Here is a 19747-nt window from a genome sequence, read left to right on the forward strand (position 1 = left end):
CAATGAAGACACTGATTAGGTCGGATGGTAAAGTCTGTGCAAGCTCATACTGCACCTTGCCCAGCCAGCTTCATCAGGAATAGAGATGAAATTCTAACTATGAGCTGCCTGACAATAATTCAGTCGGGTCCCAATTTAGGAGAAGAAGAAAGGAGAGCTATTTATTGATTTCCTAATATCTCAAAAAGACTCCTTTCAGGGTAAATTTTTGTTCTGGGACTTGTCCCAGGGCTATTACTAGCATGAAAACTAATTTGGGAATTAATTTCCTAGCCTTTGGCTCATGGGACATGGGAATTATAAATCCTGAATTCACAAGAAATCAAGTACATGAACTCAAGTTCTTCTAGGAAGACCTTTTCCCCCTAACCAGAACTCAAATTAAGACAGATAAATTTCCTTTTGCTTTCCTGTACTAATGGGAAAATTCTTTAGACCACTCACTTCCAAAGAATATAGAATACTCCCTTTTGAGAGTTCTTATTTTGTGCAGGGGTGGCTTTTCCAACAGTCTCACTTCCAACCTCAGACAACGGTCTACAAAGGTAACATAGTGCTCTCCTGTATTCCCACCTCCTGGCATTTAGTCCCATTTTTAGCAAGACTTCCTTTACATCCTTACAAGTTCCAGCATGCATTCATTAAGATTTGTTATAGAATATCTAGGATTTCCTGAGATTTTTAATGGGAGGGGGTTCAGTTTACCTAATGTACAATTCTGCCAGAACTACAAATGATGACATATAAAATGCACTTGGAGCAGCTCACGGCACGTGACAACTGCTAAACAAGTGTTCTCTGTGATTAAAAACCTTCTCTCCTCTAAGCCCCTGTAGGTAACACCCATAGCCAATCTCGAGCATCATCCTTACTGAATGATTACACAAAACCATGCCCCTTAAAATTAAGTAAATCTCTGTATAGTAAATCTGGTGAATTTTTTTAAATTCAATTTTAAATTGAGGGAGATGGTCCTCTCTACTCCACATTTTTATTTTAAAATACAAATTTAAAGATTAAATCTCAAAAAGCACCACCTCATAAACAGAGATAAAGTAGTTAGGATTCAGAAAGCTAATGCTTTTTAGGAATCATCATATACATTTAAGACTAAATAGGGGCAAATGCAGTCTGACTTAAAGTGGGGAAGCTTCCAGACTCTCATTTTCTTAGGGCCAGGAAAGGGCTCTACTGCCTCAATCAGATAATCATATCGTTTATTAAAATATGAGATTTACTAAGAGAAGGTTGCTCACCCACAGTGACTTAAGGTAATAACAGTCTCTTTCCACCCTGACTCTCTGGCACACCTTTCTCATGTTGGTAGTATTGGAGTATCCACAGACATTTTGGGGATCCAGCTATGGAGAAGTTTAAGTAGAATCACATTTTGTTTGGGTTTAGCAAGATGTATTTATATAGTCTACAAGGTTCTCTATGGTTAATTTACTTCCATGTATAGTTATTAGTAGGTGTCTCTACGTAGAAATGACTTCCAAGAATATATTTTGCCCACTCCCACTTGCGTGGGTGCAGTTATGAGACCGCAGCATTTGGAACTGAAGTTCCTGCACAGCGAGGAATGCAAGCGGGATGTAATGAAGCGGGAAGCCACTCTTTGGAAAATTCTGCTCATATTAAGATATGGAACCCTGAAAGCTCAGAAGCTAGTTCTCATAAACACCCAGTCAACGGCAACGATGGAATAGACAATATGGCAACTACAATTATAAAAAATAAATTGTGTTTCTAGGAATCACAGGAAATAGAATTTATCATAATTCTTGTTTTAGGGCTCAAATCCATAGCACTACTATAACCAGAAAGTACATCTGTATGAGAGGTCACATGATATAAACCCCAATTTCAATACCACCAAGAAATCTTGCTCAAATATACTACAAAAAAAAGATGGAATTATCCTTTTAATCTGTTATGGAAAATATTATAAAGTCAATGATTTAGGAAAGGCAATCTGTCAGCAAGCAGTCAAAATATAAAGAGAAAAAAGTATTACAGAGGTAGGTCAATCAGTTAATAAAAATGGATTTTTTGGGACATTGTGATGGTTGTTGTATTTGCCAGCCTTTCAGATTTGTAGTTTTAATGATTTTTTTCCCCTACTAATTTTCGTATTTGAAATTTTGTAGCAAAATTATCAAAAACTAAGGCTCAGACCCATAAAACCTGCAACTAGTCTAGGAACACAAACAAAAGCAGCAATTATAGTAAAAGTGAAACTATAAGAACACATTTAATGAAATAAAGAGATTTTGGGCCCAATATTTAAAAACTTAAACTTTGGATAATGCATAGCAAGAGAATCCTTTTACTTATTCATGTGATAAGAATAAATTTTCAAGAAAAACACCAGTCTATACTTTAGGTTATATCTGTATTGTTCCTCCATAGGGTTAATTTGAAAATAGGAATTAAAACTATTCATAAATATCCCAAACTTTAACTTAGGGGATATAATCGTTGTCCTAAAAGTGTCTTCTTCAGTAAAAGAAGCCAAAATGCTCAAATGCAAGTCTCAACCTGACTCGAAGTCAAAGAAGTTAGTGTATTAAAGTTTATGGTTCACAGGACTAGCCGATAAATTTTGTTCAGAAAGCTATAATGGTACTAATTCCTCCTCAGTCTACAAATATAGAAATTGATACTGATAAGTCAGTATGAAAGGAAATGCTTTAGAGAAGTCATGTTAATCCAATAACATCAGTGTACAGCATTTCTAAATAAATAAATAAATATATACATATATATTTATCATCCTTAAAAATTACAAAATCTGCGAGTAATGGGCTGGACTGCCATCTAATATAGTATACATTAGGATTTTCCTCCTGATTTTTGTGTCAAAGGACTCTATGTTCCTAGAGGAAGGATTCAGTCTTCCCTCTTATGTTCCTTGTGAGGTTGTACAAGAGGCCTAAGTAAGAGGTCTAAGCGGAGCTGTCCATCAGCAGTTGAAAATGAAGATGGCCTCCAGAGAGGAATCAGGCCTGAAGGTGAGGATTTGGTGGTCATCTGCAGAGACACCACCCAGGAGAGGAATGATAAGACCAATCAGAAAAGGATTATGACAGACTTCCAAATCCTGCATTTGGAGGTTAAAGAAAAACAAAAGAAGCCATTCAAAAAAGGAGGTTAACAGGGCATCTGGATGACTTGGTAGGTTAAGCATCTAACTTTAAGCATCCAACTTCATCTAAGGTCATGATCTCACAGTTCATGGGTTTTGAGCCCCGCGTCAGGGTCTATGCTAGTGGCATGGAGCCTGCTTCGGATTCTCTCTCCCACGCCCTCTCTCAAAAATAAATAAATGAACATTAAAAAAAAAAAAGATGGAAAAGTGAGAAAAAGGCAAAAATATAGGCTTTAGCTGCATTTCATAGACCAAGAGAGAAGTGCATTCCCAAAAACAAACAGGAATTGACCAACAATGTAAAACACTGAGGAGAAGTGTGAAGGACCGGGGCACCTGCGTGGCTCAGTCAGGTTAAGCATCAGACTTCGGCTCAGGTCATGATCTCACCATTCCTGAGTTCAAGCCCCGGGTCAAGCTCTGTGCTGACAGCTCAGAGCCTGGAACCTGTTTCAGATTCTGTGTCTCCCTCTCTCTCTCTCTCTCTGCCCTTCCCCTGCTTGTGTTCTCTCTCTTGAAAATGAATAAACATTAAAAAAAAAAGTGCTAAGGATGTGCATAGAGGCAAGGGGCATGAAGGTGGAAAAACCCAACTCACTGAGAACTTGGGAGACTACAGTTTCAGCAACACAGCCAGAGATCAAATCACAAGAACTTAAAGTATGGATAATGCAATAAATATAGGGAAGATACACAAATTATTCCTCTGAGATGTTTGCTTAGGATTAAAATGATTTTCCCATATTAGGTTGGTGGTCCAAGGGGACAGATTTCTTTTGTTCACTTTGACACTGCCCTCTGACGTAACTGCAAGTCCAAGTGGAACTGTCCAGGAGGCAGTTGAAACTCAGGGCCTGGGGAGAAGCGAGGCCTGCAGATGAGGATCTGGCTGTGACCTGCAGACACTACACCAAAAAGGCCAATGGTGAGACCAACTAGAAAAGCACTGATCCTGAAAAATCACTCTGAGGAATCCAGTTAAAAAATAAGAGACTGTTGTGATTCGTGGCCAACTTAAAAACAGAGGATACATGTACATGTTTAGTCCATAACATTATATAGAAAGACAAAAAAAGGGGAAAAACCCAACAGATTGAGGTAACAAAGCCAGCCATTTCCAGGGAACACAGGAGAAGATGAAAAGTAAGCAGACCTTTCTAAGTGTGATGGCGGGTTCACTAGTGTTATTTTTTTTTTCACCATTAGTTAGACGTCTATATTTTATATGCTTTGGTATATGTCAATTAGTACACATGTTCTAAAAGACTGACTGGAAAATACGCACGAGCTTGGGAGTCACTTAGCAGTAGCTGGAGATGGAGTCCTTCCCCTCCATCAGCAGGTCGGCAGGAGGCATCACCATCTATGCCCAGAGCACAAAGCCCAAGACAAAGGCTTGCTCTCCTCACTGGGTGATGCCTAGGAAGAACAACTCTAAAAGGAAGGAGGAGACACACTTAACATGCCCGGGATTTAAAAAAAAAAAAAATCCAAACTCAACTAGAATTTTCTTCTTTGAATGATGATCTATGATGAAGCAATTGCTTATGATCTGAGAAACTTTCTTTTCTGTAAACATCCTGGATAAATATTGCATAAAGTCCCAAGAAAGAAAAGCCATGATGAGAACAAAAAAAACAGACTCCTGCTTGCATCTCGGACTTACTGCTTACAGGCAGCTAGAAGGCATTTCACTTCTTTGCCCATCAGGTTTCTCAAATGAGAGGGTGGGATTACAAAATTCCTAATGTCGATTCTAATTTTAACCATTGCTTTCCCCTATATCCTCTAACTTTTCATCAAGGTACAAAAGCCTTCTGCTTCCTGAAAAATAGCTACAAATCTCCAGGCTCCGCTGGGGGCCATCCTCGACAAAATGGCGGAGCTGGCTAGACACTCCCATGACTCACAGAAGTGCACTAATAAGCACTGCTGTAAATAACTTCCTTGCGCTTAAACCCCAGATGTTGCCAATAAATATTAGCTATGTAAGCCTGAGAGAGAAAGGGGTCATTCAAGGAGAAGCACTTGGGCCTCAGAAAGTCAATGTGTAAACAGGGAAAGATGCAGCCCAGATTTGCATTCAGGAGGGAAAAATAGGTCAGCTTTTCCAAAACAAAAGAATTGCTTAAGCAGATTAACTCCTGCCCCTCCCCCACAGGGCACTGGAAAAAATATTCACCTCTAACTTTTAAGCCCAACAATTCAGAGCAGTTACAAGTCCTGAGCAATTTATGACACATGCTAGAAGAAAGCAAGAACCACATGAAAGGAAATCACAGCATCAATATGAGAAGGAAATGGTGGCTAATTGCTGTCAATTACATGTAAACACATAATGGGACAGTAGGGATACACATGCCTCAGAATGTCTCTACACGGGTAGCAATCACTGGGACCCAGGAGAAGAGCTTTAGAATTTTCAAATAGAGATTTCAATTTAATTCAGTAGTTGAGAATAAAAAGAACACTGATTGGGGCACCTGGGTTGCTCAGTGGGTTGAGCCTCCGGCTTTGGCTCAGGGCATGATCTCGAAGTTCGAAGTTCGTGGATTCGCATCCCGCGTCAGGCTCTGTGCTGACAGCTAGCTCAGAGCCTGGTGCCTGCCTTTGGATTCTGTGTCTCCCTCTCTCTCTGACCGTCCCCTGCTCACACTGTCTCTCTCTCTCTCTCTCTCTCTCTCTCTCTCTCAAAAATAAATAAAACATTAAAAAAAAAGAACACTGATAGACTCCATCTGTTAAAAAAACAGTTATGATCAATACTGACTTCTAAGAAATTGTTCAGCACACCCATCTTTGTTGCTGGGGTGGGCTGAATTTGGCCCCAGGTTCAGCAAGATGCCTGCCTTCAAGTAGCTTATGTTTTGAGCAAGCATTACTGCATTGTTTCCAGATGCCGTCCAGATTGATCTGGTTAGGTCAGGCTTCTGCTGCAGTAAGAAGCATCCCTCAATGTCTCAGGACACAAGTTTGTTTATTTCTTCTACAGAAAGTCGGTTACAAGTTAGCTCCTGAGCAACTGTTTTCCATGGGGTAACAGAGATCAAAGTTCTTTTGACTTTGTGCTCTGCCATCTGAACGTGGAGCCACACCATACTCCCCTAAAAGAAAAGAGGGAGCTGGAAGTTTGTACAGGGTTTTGTACAGGCTGCTTTCTCTCAGAGGCCAATATCTAGAATTAGTCAGTTTAAGGAACTGGGAAGTGCAGACTTCCATAAGCATAGGAGGAAAGAAGCAGATACTGGTGAACACACACATGGGTCATCTCCCATGACAGCACTGGGAAAGCAGGTACCCTCATATCCTATGCTAAGCTAGTAAGCCGTGACACCTAAACAATGCATCAGCTCCTCATCCCCAGTAACCCTTGTCCTCTCCTTTTCTGAATGCTGACCAATATGCACTAGCCTCTTCACTAGAAGTTTAAAACCATTAACAGTAGGCAAGTATGGCTGTGATTGAGAGAGGTCAAAATTAGGCTGGACAGAAAAAAGTAGGAGGAGCTTTTTCTACAAAGTCCTTTTATGTTGCTACCATTACTCTCTGAACTCAACAGTCTAGCCCTGAGGCTCAAAGTGCAATGATAATGACAAGAGGCCAAGGATAACAAGAATGAAAGCAGCACGGAAAACAGAGAAGCCAAAGAGATACCTCCTCCTAGTGATAGAGACCAATGGGGAAACTCAATTTCTACACTTTCTCTCACTCATGCACACACAATGTGACAGACACAACCTCTGGTCTTTCTGTAGCTGAGACCTCCCTCGTAAACCTAGATTCCCAAGTTTAATAACCTGCTATCTTCTCTTGGATATAACTGAGAAATTATAAAATTAACATGGTCAAAGTAAAACTTCTGATTTCCCCCCAAAGCTTCCCCCTTTAATACCTTCCTTTGCCAATTTTTCCTCCCTTACTAAATACTACCAATGTCCAGTTAGCTACTCCAATCAGAAACGCAGGAGTCATTCTTGATTCTTCCCTTTGCTTCATGGATTCTACCGAATCATGTCTCACCAATTCTATCTTCAAAATGAACTTAAATTTGCCTACCTCTCTCCATTTCTATTGACTCCACTCTGGACCCACACTCCACCATCTGTCAATGCCATAAACTCCAACGCTCACTTTCCAGTCTATTCATTTCTACTCTTGCTTGCTTCTAGTCAACTCTCTGAAGAGCAGATAGAGTCTTCTCTTCATAAGTCCCTACCTATCTATAACCTTCTGATGATTTCCATTGCACTAAGTACAAAATTCAGACAAAACCACACAATCGCTCCAGTATCCTCTCGAGCCATTTGCAAGCCAGCCACACTGGTCTTCTCTCCTAAGTAGGAAGAGATATAATCTTCTGTACTTGAGGGTCTTTGCACAACCTGACCCAGTTCCATAAAGTATTCCTATTCCCAAGAAGTATTCTTGCTTCTTTGGGCATGGCTGCTATTTTTACCATTTTTAACAGTTTCTCAGACCTCAGTTGGTTTCCTTCCAAATATATATTAGAATTTGCATCACAGTACGTGTTTGAGATCCAGTTTCTACTTCTGTCTTCCTCAATATAGTATCACCAGAGAGGGAGTCCAATAGATACTTTGAATATAGAATGACATGTACTTTTTTTTTTTTAAGGGTAGAAGAGCCATTTTCACAGAAGAAGAGGTTAACTATGACTTTTATACTATGTCAGGGTCCTGTTTACCGAGGGTCACAAACTAAACTGCCTAGAGAAGCCTGGCTGGAAACACGATGAGTGAAGAGGGCCAGGCACGGACAGAACCGAACTAAAAGGGGCAACTGTTGACAGCTGCAGCTGGTATAAATTTAGGCTTATCATTTCCAGGGTTTTTAAGTTTGAGAAGTAGGAAATCTGGAGCTTTTAAATAAAGAATTTCTGGGTTTTTCCACTGTTGAATCATTGAACTTTAAGTTTGTGTGGGCAAACAGAACTTGTTGATAAACCCAATCTGGCTATAGGCACCTAATTTGAAACCCACTGCTAAAAAAAAAAAAAAAAAAAAAAAAAGTGTATTCTCTAATCCATCTGGCCAAAATATTTTGAGGATATGATATTAAGAATAACAATAGTAGCAAACTTACATCATGATTACAATATGCCAGGAGCTGTTTTAAGCACCATATATGTGAACTGCAGTGATTCTAACAACCACACTGTGAGGTAAACACGAGGATTATCCCCACTGGGCAGATGAAGACACTGAAGCAGAAGGAGGTCAAGAAATGAGGCCCAGGTAATACAGCTAGTTAGCAGTAGGAAAGCCATCAGACTGAGGCCCCAGAGCTTGGGAGTTTTATGATGTAATTTGAAGACAAATCAAAACAATGAAGTCACATTCTGTATAAGAATATCTGTGTGATAACAAATCCAAGTTTTGATGTCTTCTCTCCTGTTTTGTTGTAGTTCTGGCCTGTACTGGCTGCAAGTGGTACTATTATCCAAGATTTCGTAGGGCTAACCCTTTCTATTTACTACAACATGTGAAAAGGCTAGTATCAAATTTCCCCCCCAAAATAGACTGCACAGTGTGGGAGGTAGACATGTGACCAATTAGGGTCTAAACTGCTTAAATATATTAAGGATGAGGAGGTGCTAAGGTCCAGCTTTGGTTGTGGCATTTGGTCAAAAATCCATTAGGATTTGGCTTCGACCTTGGTTTTTGACAGGCCAAGAAGCCAAATGTCATGTCAAATGTTTTTGGCAACCCCAAACTTGTGTGCAATTAGTGATCATTTGATCATAAACTTATTTACATACCTGATCACCATGGCATCACCAGTAACACAAACAGGGGTGTTCTTTAGGTTCATTGTTCCTATATGAAAATTCCCTTTCCAAAAAAACTAGGCATGTCAGAGTTAAGATTCTCCTGGTTTGCTTCATACAAGATTAAAAGTTTATCAGCCAAATAATGACTGTATCTTATTATAAAAGTCATGTAAACAAAAAATGGCTGCACCCCTTAATGACCTACCAGGCATGGTTAGGAGTCATAGGGATTACCGAATAAAATAGGTCCCTGCCCTCAGAGTTTACACTGCGGTGGATGCTGATGTAAGAGAATGATGCTCATAATAAATAAGGAATTGATATACAGTTGTAGCAAGTACTGGGGCTGGGGAGGGGACCAGGGGCATTGGGGAAAAGAGCCCATGTAAACCTCATGGAGAAGGTTAATCAGCCAAGAATTAATGGAGGTGAAGGAGCACGGCTTGTGCATCCTGAGAAAAAAGAATTTCAGGCAGAGGGAACAGCCAGTACAAAGGCTTTGAGGTGGGAAGACGCCTGGTTTAATGTAGGAAGAGCCCAAGCTGCTGCTAGTGTGAAAGCAGATGACAGGAGTGACATGCCAGGGCACAGATCATGCAGGGCCTGATAGGACATCTAAAGGACATTGGCTTTTGAGGAACACGGGGAGTGGATAAATAACATGATCGGACTTGCACATTAACAAGGCCATTCTGGCTGCAGAGTTGAGAATCCTGCTTTACAATGAACATCGTGAAAACATTGCTTAAAAAAAGAAAACCACAAGGGATAGCAACAAAATTAGGCTTCATTTTGAGAATTTTTAAGAAGCATCTTTTTCAAGTACGATCCAGAGCTTTAGTTTATGGGTTTGTTTCAAAGAAGTTGCCTCATAACCTTCAACCAAGATGGCAAGCCCAAGAGTAGAGGCCTTTATTTTAGTAGTTACTGTTGGAGAAGGAGGAAACGTAATGGGGGGGGGGCGGAATATCACCATTAGCATGACCCTGTGGTGACAGAGCTTGACAAAATCATAGGTTGCTCCATTACTGACCTCGGCTGCAAGAGAGCACATTTTCGGTATCATAAATGTGCAATATAAAAACCACAGGAGCTGACAGCTCTGAGAAATTATTACCACTTACCACAATGCCAATTTTAAACAAAATCTGCTTGGAACAATTTTAATTAAGTTGTAATAAATGGGCATTCTTATGAATATTTCAGGTTTATTCTTGTATGCTAGCCAGATATCCCTTCAATGATGGTGATATTCAACTTTAGCCAAATAAGGATTTAATACTCAGCCATTTGGCTTTGGCCAAAATGCATGTTTAGTATATGTAATGGACCAGATGTTTGTGTGCCCTCTCCAATATCTATCTTGAAGTCCCAACCTCAGTGTGATGGCATTTGGTGATCTGGCTTTGAGAGAGAGTTTTGGAGGAGATAATGAGGGTGGAACCACATAGGATTAATGTCCCTTTAAGAAGAGGAAGAAAGACTAGGGCTCAGTCTCTCCTGATCAAGTGAGAGCACAGCCCTAAGGCTGTGTATATGCAAGCCAGGTAGAGGACTCTCACCAGAAATCAATTGGCTGGCACCTTGATCTTGGGACTTCCCAGCCTCCAGAACTCTGAGAGGTACAGACCTACTGTTTACGCCACCTAGTTTAGACTAGGTGTATTTTGTTATAGCAACCCAAGCAGACTATGATAGTATATGCCTAGGTTATCTTTCACAAGCAACATTTGAAAGCCATTTCTAATTCATTAAGAACTGAAAATAATGTTTTAGGTATTGATTGGTACCTAGTGGTCTGACTTTCAATTTAAGTCAGAAGTTCTTAATCATTTAAGGAGAAGCTGTTGCTTTCCATTTCCTTCAAGTTTTGACTTCAAGAAAATGGGGAAGAATCAGGAGAGTCAAGGGATGCTTGTGCTGAAAAGGCTGACAGAGTTATAGGTAGGGGTGAAAGAACCCTGCCATCTAAACTGGCCAACCCTTGAGGCAGAAGAGATTACTAAACAGCTATTTGCTCTGGTTTAATCTAGACTTTCTGAGGATGAAGAACAGTTGATTGGCTATGGAAGTATTCCTCGCTCACCCGGCAGATGAGGTCCCATTTGCACTCACCATTTAGAGAAATATTCCCCTTACATGGTCAACCACTATAGCCGCAGCAAGATTTATCTTTCTGTTCACTTGTGGAGAGGCTAAAGATAACGAAATAACTATGAGGCAAAAGACAGGAAGACTCAGAGGCAAGAGACTTCTGTCTCACATCATCTGATTCATTCATTTATCAAACATGCATTCTTCATTACGTGCTAGACACTGTCGCAGGTACTGATGTTACAGCAGGGAGTGAGACACACAAGATCACTGCTCTCAAGGCATTTCAATTTTACTGGAGACACAGAAAATAATCAGGAGGATTTCAGACAGGAGGTTCTATGAAGGACAGTGATGTCAGAATGTGACTGGGGCACTAATTTAGTTAGGGTGCTCAGGTTTCTCTAGAGAGGCACATTTGGGTTTCGAGCAGGACCTAAATGACAAGGAATCAGCCGTGCAATGATCACAGGGGAAAACAGGCAGGAGGGATGCTTTCAAGTACCAATGCTCTCAAGATAGAATGACACTGGTATAGTCAAGAAACAGAAAGAGAAGTCTGTCTGGAGCTCAGGCAACAAGAAGAGAGCCTACTGTGTGGCAAAGTTGAGAATGCAAGCAAGGCGCAAAGGTCTTAAGGTCTTATCAATCATGGGAAGTAAAAATCTAGATTAAGTGCTATGGAAAACCATTAAGGATCCCCTGCAGGTGAATGGCGTCCTCAGATTCAATACTGCTGTATGAAGAAGGATTGCAGGAGGACAAGAGTGAGGCGCAAGCCAGTTAAGGGGCCCCTGAGGTGGTCGACGGGGGGGGGGAGGAGAGAGGGGGGGGGGAATGGTGATGCGGACCTGTGAGGGCAGTGGACACAGAACATGCATGGCTTTCGGAACAGGTAGGAGGGGCAGATGAATGAGCAGGATATACTAGTGAATACTCTATCTCTGTACCACAAAAGTATTTATGCCATTTGCATTTTGTTTCTTTAACATGGTAGAATACTTTTTCCAATTCAATAATTACAAAATCTTTCTCAATGTATGAGTAAATATCAGTAGTTTTAAATAATTTCTTATTACATTTTTTTCCTTTCCAACTATAAACTTTTAGCAACTTATGTCCAAATAGAACGTACACTGTGCTCATTTGTATAATATAGAGAAGAGAAAAAGTGTTCTTTTGCAATAATTTGAAGTCCCCCTTCTTCCTCCCACCCCTCTCCCCACAGGTCTCCGTCATATTGGGTGTGCAGCATCAGAAGCTGAGCTGCCGAGTGTCGCTCAGAGGCAGAGACACAGCTGAGCAGTGAGGACATGGGGACATGCAACTCAATCAGTCCACCATTTAACTAATCTCAGTGAAATGCATCCACTTCCTCCAAGTCACATGGGGATAGCACCCCCCCATTTACAATCTGCCCCTTTATAAGTTCGCAAACCCCATTCTAAATGGTCACCTGAGTTCAAGTTTTCATAGCTCAACAGCAACTACAATGTAGGATACCAAGGAAAGCAAAGATTCACTTAAAAATCTTACTAAACATGCATTTTATAAAGAAGTTATTTTAGCATGTGTATGTAGGGGGGGAGGGAGAGACAGAGAGAGAAACTGTATGTGCTCAGAGAGATGTGTGTTTTTTTTTTAATTTTTAATGTTTATTTTTGAGAGAGGGGGAAGGGGCACAGAGAGTGGGTGATACAATCTGAAACAGGCTCCAGGCTCTGAGCTGCCAGCACAGAGCCCGAGGCAGGGCTGGAACTCAGGAGCTGTGAGATCATGACCTGAGCTGAAGTCAGACACTTAACTGACTGAGCCACCCAGCCGCCCCAGAAGATGTGTGTGTACTTGTTACACTACGATGCCCCTCCCTAGGGACTAGCAACAGCCCTTAGCGTTGGTTGTAGGCAAAGGCCAAACCCTGCTTTCTTCCACTGCCCTCTAATGTTCATCTTACTCCTTTCTCATACTTGAACGTGTGGCTCTGCTTTACGTGCTTGAGTTTACTCAGCTGGGTTAACCAAGGCCCTTAGATACTTCTAAGCTTTTCCAGCTTCACTCATTGAGGATTAGGAGTCTTGATCGCAACTAGGACGCTCACCGTGGTCCTAAGTCCCACCTATGTTTGTCTCTTTCTCATCAGGCACAAGATGTACATTTGCCTTCAGGTAGTTGCATATTATCCTTAAATATCTCAGTTCTTACTGTTAAGGACTCTTTTCACTGCTTCCATGGTGGGAAACTTCAGAGTTTCAGACTGGAAAAGAAAAGCATTGGAGCAGAGAGCCATCAGACAAGCATCCATTAGAACTCAAACACCCTCCCCCTTAGAGGCCCATCTCTGCTGTGTCAAAATGGTCCATGAAACTAACTTGGTTCTGACCCACCTGCTGTTACAGGCTCCACTTCCCTGAACAGCACCTTTCATTCTGTACCTTCGAATGGCACACATCATAGTCTTAATATACCAGAAAAGAACCATTAACCAATGTCTCCAAGAACTTGTTGGAGACATATAAATGTGTCAGCACCACAGAATGGAAAGCACTGGCCATGTATTAGAACTATATTTGAGACTAGACTGGGCCACTACTGGCCTCAAAATCTTGGAGAAGCCCAGAGTCTCAGTTCCTTTACTATAAAGTAGATGGTCAGATACTCCCTAAGGTCCCTTCTTTGTTGATCATACCATGAATCTATGGTGCAAATAGACCCTACTTCTTACACCTTTCAGAGCTCAACACTTCAGTAATAAATGCTTACCTCTTCAAATATGGACTTGCAATAGTTTTTCCTGAGAGCTTTCCAAGTGCCCACTATATATGTGTGGGACCCTGGAACTCCCATAGCATGAAGTCATTCTGGCTTGTCTCTCATTCTGACCCTTCTGACAATTCTTAAAGTGTGTGCTCATTACATTTCCCAGGCATTATGTCCTTTCATATCATTGGTGATATTATATCGGATTGGCAGCTTCCTTTGGAGACATGCTTCCTCCCCAAGCCAAGAAATACAGAGAGCCAAGAATTAGATCATTCTATCCCCAAATTGCCACAGACCTTCTCCGAGACAGCTGAGCAAAGTAATTGGATCAAGGCTAAGTACAATCCACCCTTCACCTTTTAACCCAAGTCAAAATTCTTTTAGTTTTCTGTTTTAAACCCAGATGAATGCTTCTTGCTCATAGTTAACAAACATCCACCAGCTGCCTCTAGTCAACTCTCATTTATCCGCCTGTGGCTTATCCAAAGCACCAGGCTCTCTCCTCCTCCTGCCTCCAGCACCACATTCCAGGCCAGCTCCTTTAACTCGGTGCCAAAGAAATACAAACTAAATCTAATATTAGCCTAATGAGAAAAGGCTATCTGCTGCCAAAGATTCACATAATGCATCCCAAAGCCAAATGCAGGCAATTATTCACTGGTTTAGATGCTGGCATTGCTTTCCGCCTTATATAAAGCAGAGATCAAGATTTTCTGTGTTTCTCTGAGGCATACAGATCACGTGCAGTGTTTTTTAACCTCATTTTCTGCCTAGCTGGCTAGATTCTCCATATAACAGATTATATTTTCTTTTCCAATAAATAAGTCATTTGTACATTTAATGTCAAGGGAATAAAAAACCCTGGGTTTGGAGTCATTTGACTTACATTTGAATGCCATCTTTCTCTAGTTGTTAGCCAGAAACTAAGTTTTGGCAACTCATATGAATGCTTTGTTTTCTTAGCTGCTAAATAGGGATGCGTATTTTATTTTAAAAAAATACAAGGCAGTCACACATATATGAGGGACACTCAAAATGCCACCTTCAAAAAGCCACCAAGACTCTTGATTATCATTCTGCACCCTTTTACAGGCTCTAGCAAATTAGCATTGTTGGCAAAAAAAAAAAATGTGGACTATAGAAACCTTTATTTTATAGGCAAAACAACACAGAAAGGGAGTTTCCTTATGAGCACCTACAAAATCAAGCCTAGAAGGCAAATGTTTCTCATTTCCCAATGCTGTGTTTAGGCCACTGGTGAGGACACATCCCAGAATTCCAACAGGGAGCAGCCAGGATACTGCCTGCTGATATGCTGACTTTTGTCACAGCCAGAGTTGTCATGGAAATGGAAATCCCAACCATCAGAGCATTTGGGAACATTATTCTCAAAACAGACTCCTATTTTGACCTTTCTCATGACTGATGCACATGACCTCCAACAACCAAGGACAAGAGTCAAAGAGGATGTTAATACTATTTTTTCATCTTACTCCTAAGAGAACCTCCATAGTTTTTAAAAATTTATTGGGCGCGAGGGCGCACACGCCCTGAACATGAGCCGGGAAGGAGCAGAGACAGAGGAAGAGAATCCCAAGCAGGCTCCATGCTGTCAGCATGAAGTGTGACACGGGGTTCAATCTCATGAACCATGAGATCATGACTTGAGCTGAAACCAAGAGTCAGACGCTTAACTGACTGAGCGACCCAAGTGCCCCATCAATAGCTTTCTACAGATGAGAGCAGTGCGGGCTGACAGAAATTTCTGCAATGTTCTATGTCAGTGCTATGCATAACAGTCGTCCCTAGACACGTATGCCAACCGTCCATCTGAAATTTGGCTGGTATGACCAAGGAAGTAGATCTACTGTATTCAGTTTTAATAAACTTAAATAGTCATATATGCCTAGTGGCTACCATTCAGAGCAGCGCAGGTAGAAAACAAATTCACACTCCTCATTCCACACTCACATCCCATAAACTTGGCTCCAACATATTGTTCTAACCTGTTTCCAAAACATGAATCTTGACTCTAAGGAGACTGCTGCTGAGCACACCCGAGGAGGTCTGCTGCCAAACCTTGGCTCAAGCTACTGAGACTTCATTGCTTCCATTATTAACTGCTGCATATTTGAGCTTTACCCATATTTCACAGCACAGGTCAAGTTCTACTCTACTGATGCACCTTCCCTCTGGCTGCCTGGTCTCCACTGCTTGTGGAAAAAACCTCAAGCTGGGGCCTTTCCAGGAAGGACCTGTCTCTCATAGGACTGCTTCCTTGGAACTGCTGCATGTACATACACCTGGTCTGTAGGACTAGGAGTTGGCCTTGGGCCTCCATGACTAGAATGATTAAGAATAAAAATAAATTGGTGGGGAACAGAGGCTGTGCCTTCTCTGTGTTAAAAAGACTGCCGTGGCTCACATACATTTCCCTGTATGTGTACCTTTACGATTTCTGCACCTCCCTAGGAGATAAAAATGTTATACTTCCTATCTCTTGCCCTGTTCCAACTTAAAATAAAATGAACAGTTAACATGGCTTTTCTTCCTTTTGTTCCCGTCTTGAACTTGTAACTGCAGCCCTGGCACAGCATGTTTACTCTCTCAAGTCCCAAGTGCACATAAGCATTTAGAATTTACATTGGTAAATATCTTCTGCAGATCCAACATTTTTGGCTCCATTATTTTTTCCCAACTAGACTCAATGTTGCCCAATTATAAAGCTTAATTAAACGTGAGCTTGGTTCTCCATTGGTTTCTGGTTTGGTAGGAGCTACATGCATCTGCTGGCACAGACAACCTCTTTCTGGAACTAGAGTCCTAGTCTTTTGAGGATTAGAGTCAAGGACTCCAAAATCACATTCTAAGAGAAGCAAAAAAGATAACTTTTTCAAGAATAGATAGAGAGAAAGATATATGTATTTTTAGATTATGAAAGTAATACAAATTCCAGAGTCAACGTGGTATTTAAGCTCATGCTACAATCCCCCGTTCCTCAGGTTCTAGAACTTAAAGGCACTAGAAAATACATCTTTAAATTGTGATTCTGAAATCACAAGAGAAATTTTTAGGGGTCAGAAGTCCACAGCAATGAGGTGGCACGAAGTTCACTATGCCTGCTGGGGGTCTGGAACAGGCGACGTTGGGGAGGGATTGGTGTCAAAACCCAATGTGGCTGGACTCAAAGTGGCAAAGCCCACAGGCATGATGGGAAGCCTGCAAACAAGAAAGTGCATATAGAATGGGGGGATGGAGGGAGGACCACTGATTACTTGATTTGCATAATCAGTAGTAAAAGGATAGAAGGTCAAACTGAACTGTAATGTAACACTGGTCAGAGGTGCTACATCTCAGAAAGTTCAATGAGGGACAAACACAAAAGGACCTCACCAAATGGTCTCCACAACTTAAGGCACATGTAGGCAAAAAGTCCCCCCCAAAACTTACTTTCTTGGCAAATAGCTTACAAGGAAGAATTGGGAGCTGTGGGAGGAAATACAGCACCGTAAAAGGCACAATATTGACTCAAATAGGAAAGTCACAGTTGAATTACTCAAGTTAATAGAGCAAGCTGAAAAGGGACTTCAAGTCAGTACACTTAAAAGCATGCACATCTTTACAAAACAAAACAAAACTTCAAAACAGAAGTGAAGAGAACATTTTCCCCATAATCTCAACTCCAGATATAAACCACTGTTCATACTGTGGAATAAACTCTTCTAGACTCAGTGACGTCTTTATTTAGAAAAATAATTTTTTTTACATAAACAGGGACATGCTATACACACTCTGTCCTCCCCTCCTCACTTTAGAATATCATCACACTCATGTTCCCACATAAATATTGCAGTAGATTTAATGTTTGTGTTCTGCTAAAATTCCTATGACCCCCATTGTGACGGTATTAGCAGGTGGGGCCTCTCTTACGTGCTTAGGTCATGACGATGAATCCTCATAAATGGGATTAGGCTCCAGAGAGCACCCTTGTCCCTCTCCACCATGTAACACAGAGACACGATGGCCATCTATGAACAGGAGGTGGGGCCTCATTGGACAATAAATCTGGTGACACCTTGACCTTGACCTTCCCAGCCTCTAGAACTGTGAGAAATAAATTTCTATTGTTTGTAAGCCACCCAGTCTATGGTGTTTTGTCATAGCAGTCTGAACAGCCTAAGGTGAATCCACAGGTCCCCTCTACCCTTAGAAGAGGAGGATTCTATTCCCTCGCATGCACATACATAGTACCTTCAGCCAGCATCCTAGGAATGCACAGTTGGGCTGTTCCCAAAATTTTCATGTTATAAACCACGGCAGAGTGATTATTGTCCTGCGGGCATTTTTGCACATCTGGATGATTATTTCTTAGGACAAGCTACTAGAGAGGAAATTATTGGCTTAGAAGTTATACACATTTAAAATTTTGATAACTACTATCAGACCACCCTCCAGAAAAGCTGTACCAATTTACATTACCGAGTGCCTTTAAATGCATACATTTTTAGACAGAGATTTTTTTTTTAATTTATAGTAGGTCAAGCTACCCAATACCCATTTACCCAAGAAAAAAGAAAACTTGCAACTCCAATAACCCTCTAAAGGCAACAAAAACCATTTAAGTGGGTTTGTACACACACGAAACATGTTGACACTGTGGCACAGAAGGTTCCGTGTATGTAACACTAAATGTTTGCAGTGATGACACTATGGTACTTACTTATTATTCTGTCTGCCCAGCAACCACCATGGTCGTCAGGTCCTCCATGAAGAAAAAGAATAAATACTTCGTCTAAGCCCTACTAAAGCTTCTGGTCTGTTCACCTCTAAATACAATGTCAAGGTGAGAATACCCAGAATTCCTTCACCCCCTTTCACTGTAGATGATCTGGATAATTCAAATGAATCTGGTCTCCAATATATGGACTATGCCTGAGGAGAGGGTCATTACACACTACTTCATTCTCAGTAAAGTATGTTTTTAGCAAAGCAAATATAAAGTGATCTAGAAGCAAAAGCAAATGCTAACAATGTGAAATTAAAAAATTATTACAATATCACATATTCCAAATAATTCAGAACTAATTAAATTGTATCAGATTTAAATAAAATTTTATATTACTGGTCTGTTTTCCAACAAAAGATCATCTGGAAATGTTTAAAGTTGAATAAAAATCAGACAAGCATCAACAATTTTCTTTTCCTCCACTCTACTTTTTAATATTTTAAGCATCCTTTTAAAAAGATTCAACTCAAGCTATTTAGCTTCCTAGTTAAAGAAGATCCTTCACACATTTTTCCCCTTGCTCTTTCAAGATGCCTGTGCAGCATCAGAGACTGATGAGGTTTAAATATAAGAGGACTCACTTTATTTCCAACTCTCTTCACAAACCAAACTTCAACCATTGACCAATTTCCTAAGAGATGCAATTTCTTTCCACTAAAATGTCTAGTCCAAAAATATCTATAATATCTTTGCTAATCATTTCCCAACTCTACAATACACATAGGCATGCACTTAAGATCCTCTGTTTTAATGATCTATGCTAAAGAAGGGAAGTAACAATAGTAGTTATTCACGACTGTGGATAAAGCAGAGACATTCGCATTTGATTTTGGAAGACGTCTGGGGTGGGGAAGGAGTTGGTTCCTAAAGGGCAGCAGACTGACCTTCTACTTAAAGGTTATTTTGCCTGGCCGTAACGTTTGCTTTCCAAGGCACGCACATATTCATTCATGCAAACATTTGAAAGGAAATTCCTCTGCAGAGAATGCACAAGAGAAAAACTGAATACCACATGGAGATTGGTTTCTTCAATTTCCAAGGGGCAAACTAATATGAACATCTTCAACTGTGCCCTTGACACAAGCATCTTCACTGATTTCGCACAAGAATCCATCAAGTGCCAGTTCCATTCCAGAAAACCTTTAGAAGAGGTGGTCCTTACTAA

General features: G+C 40.8%; 1 protein-coding gene across 1 annotated transcript in view; it reads right to left on the bottom strand.

Annotated features, from left to right (window-relative positions):
* SAMD12 (sterile alpha motif domain containing 12) overlaps positions 1-19747 on the bottom strand; it is a 375957-nt gene that overhangs the window by 318227 nt on the left and 37983 nt on the right. The window lies entirely within an intron of this gene.

This window comes from Suricata suricatta, chromosome 15 (assembly GCF_006229205.1).
Source record: "Suricata suricatta isolate VVHF042 chromosome 15, meerkat_22Aug2017_6uvM2_HiC, whole genome shotgun sequence".
NCBI lineage: Eukaryota > Metazoa > Chordata > Mammalia > Carnivora > Herpestidae > Suricata > Suricata suricatta.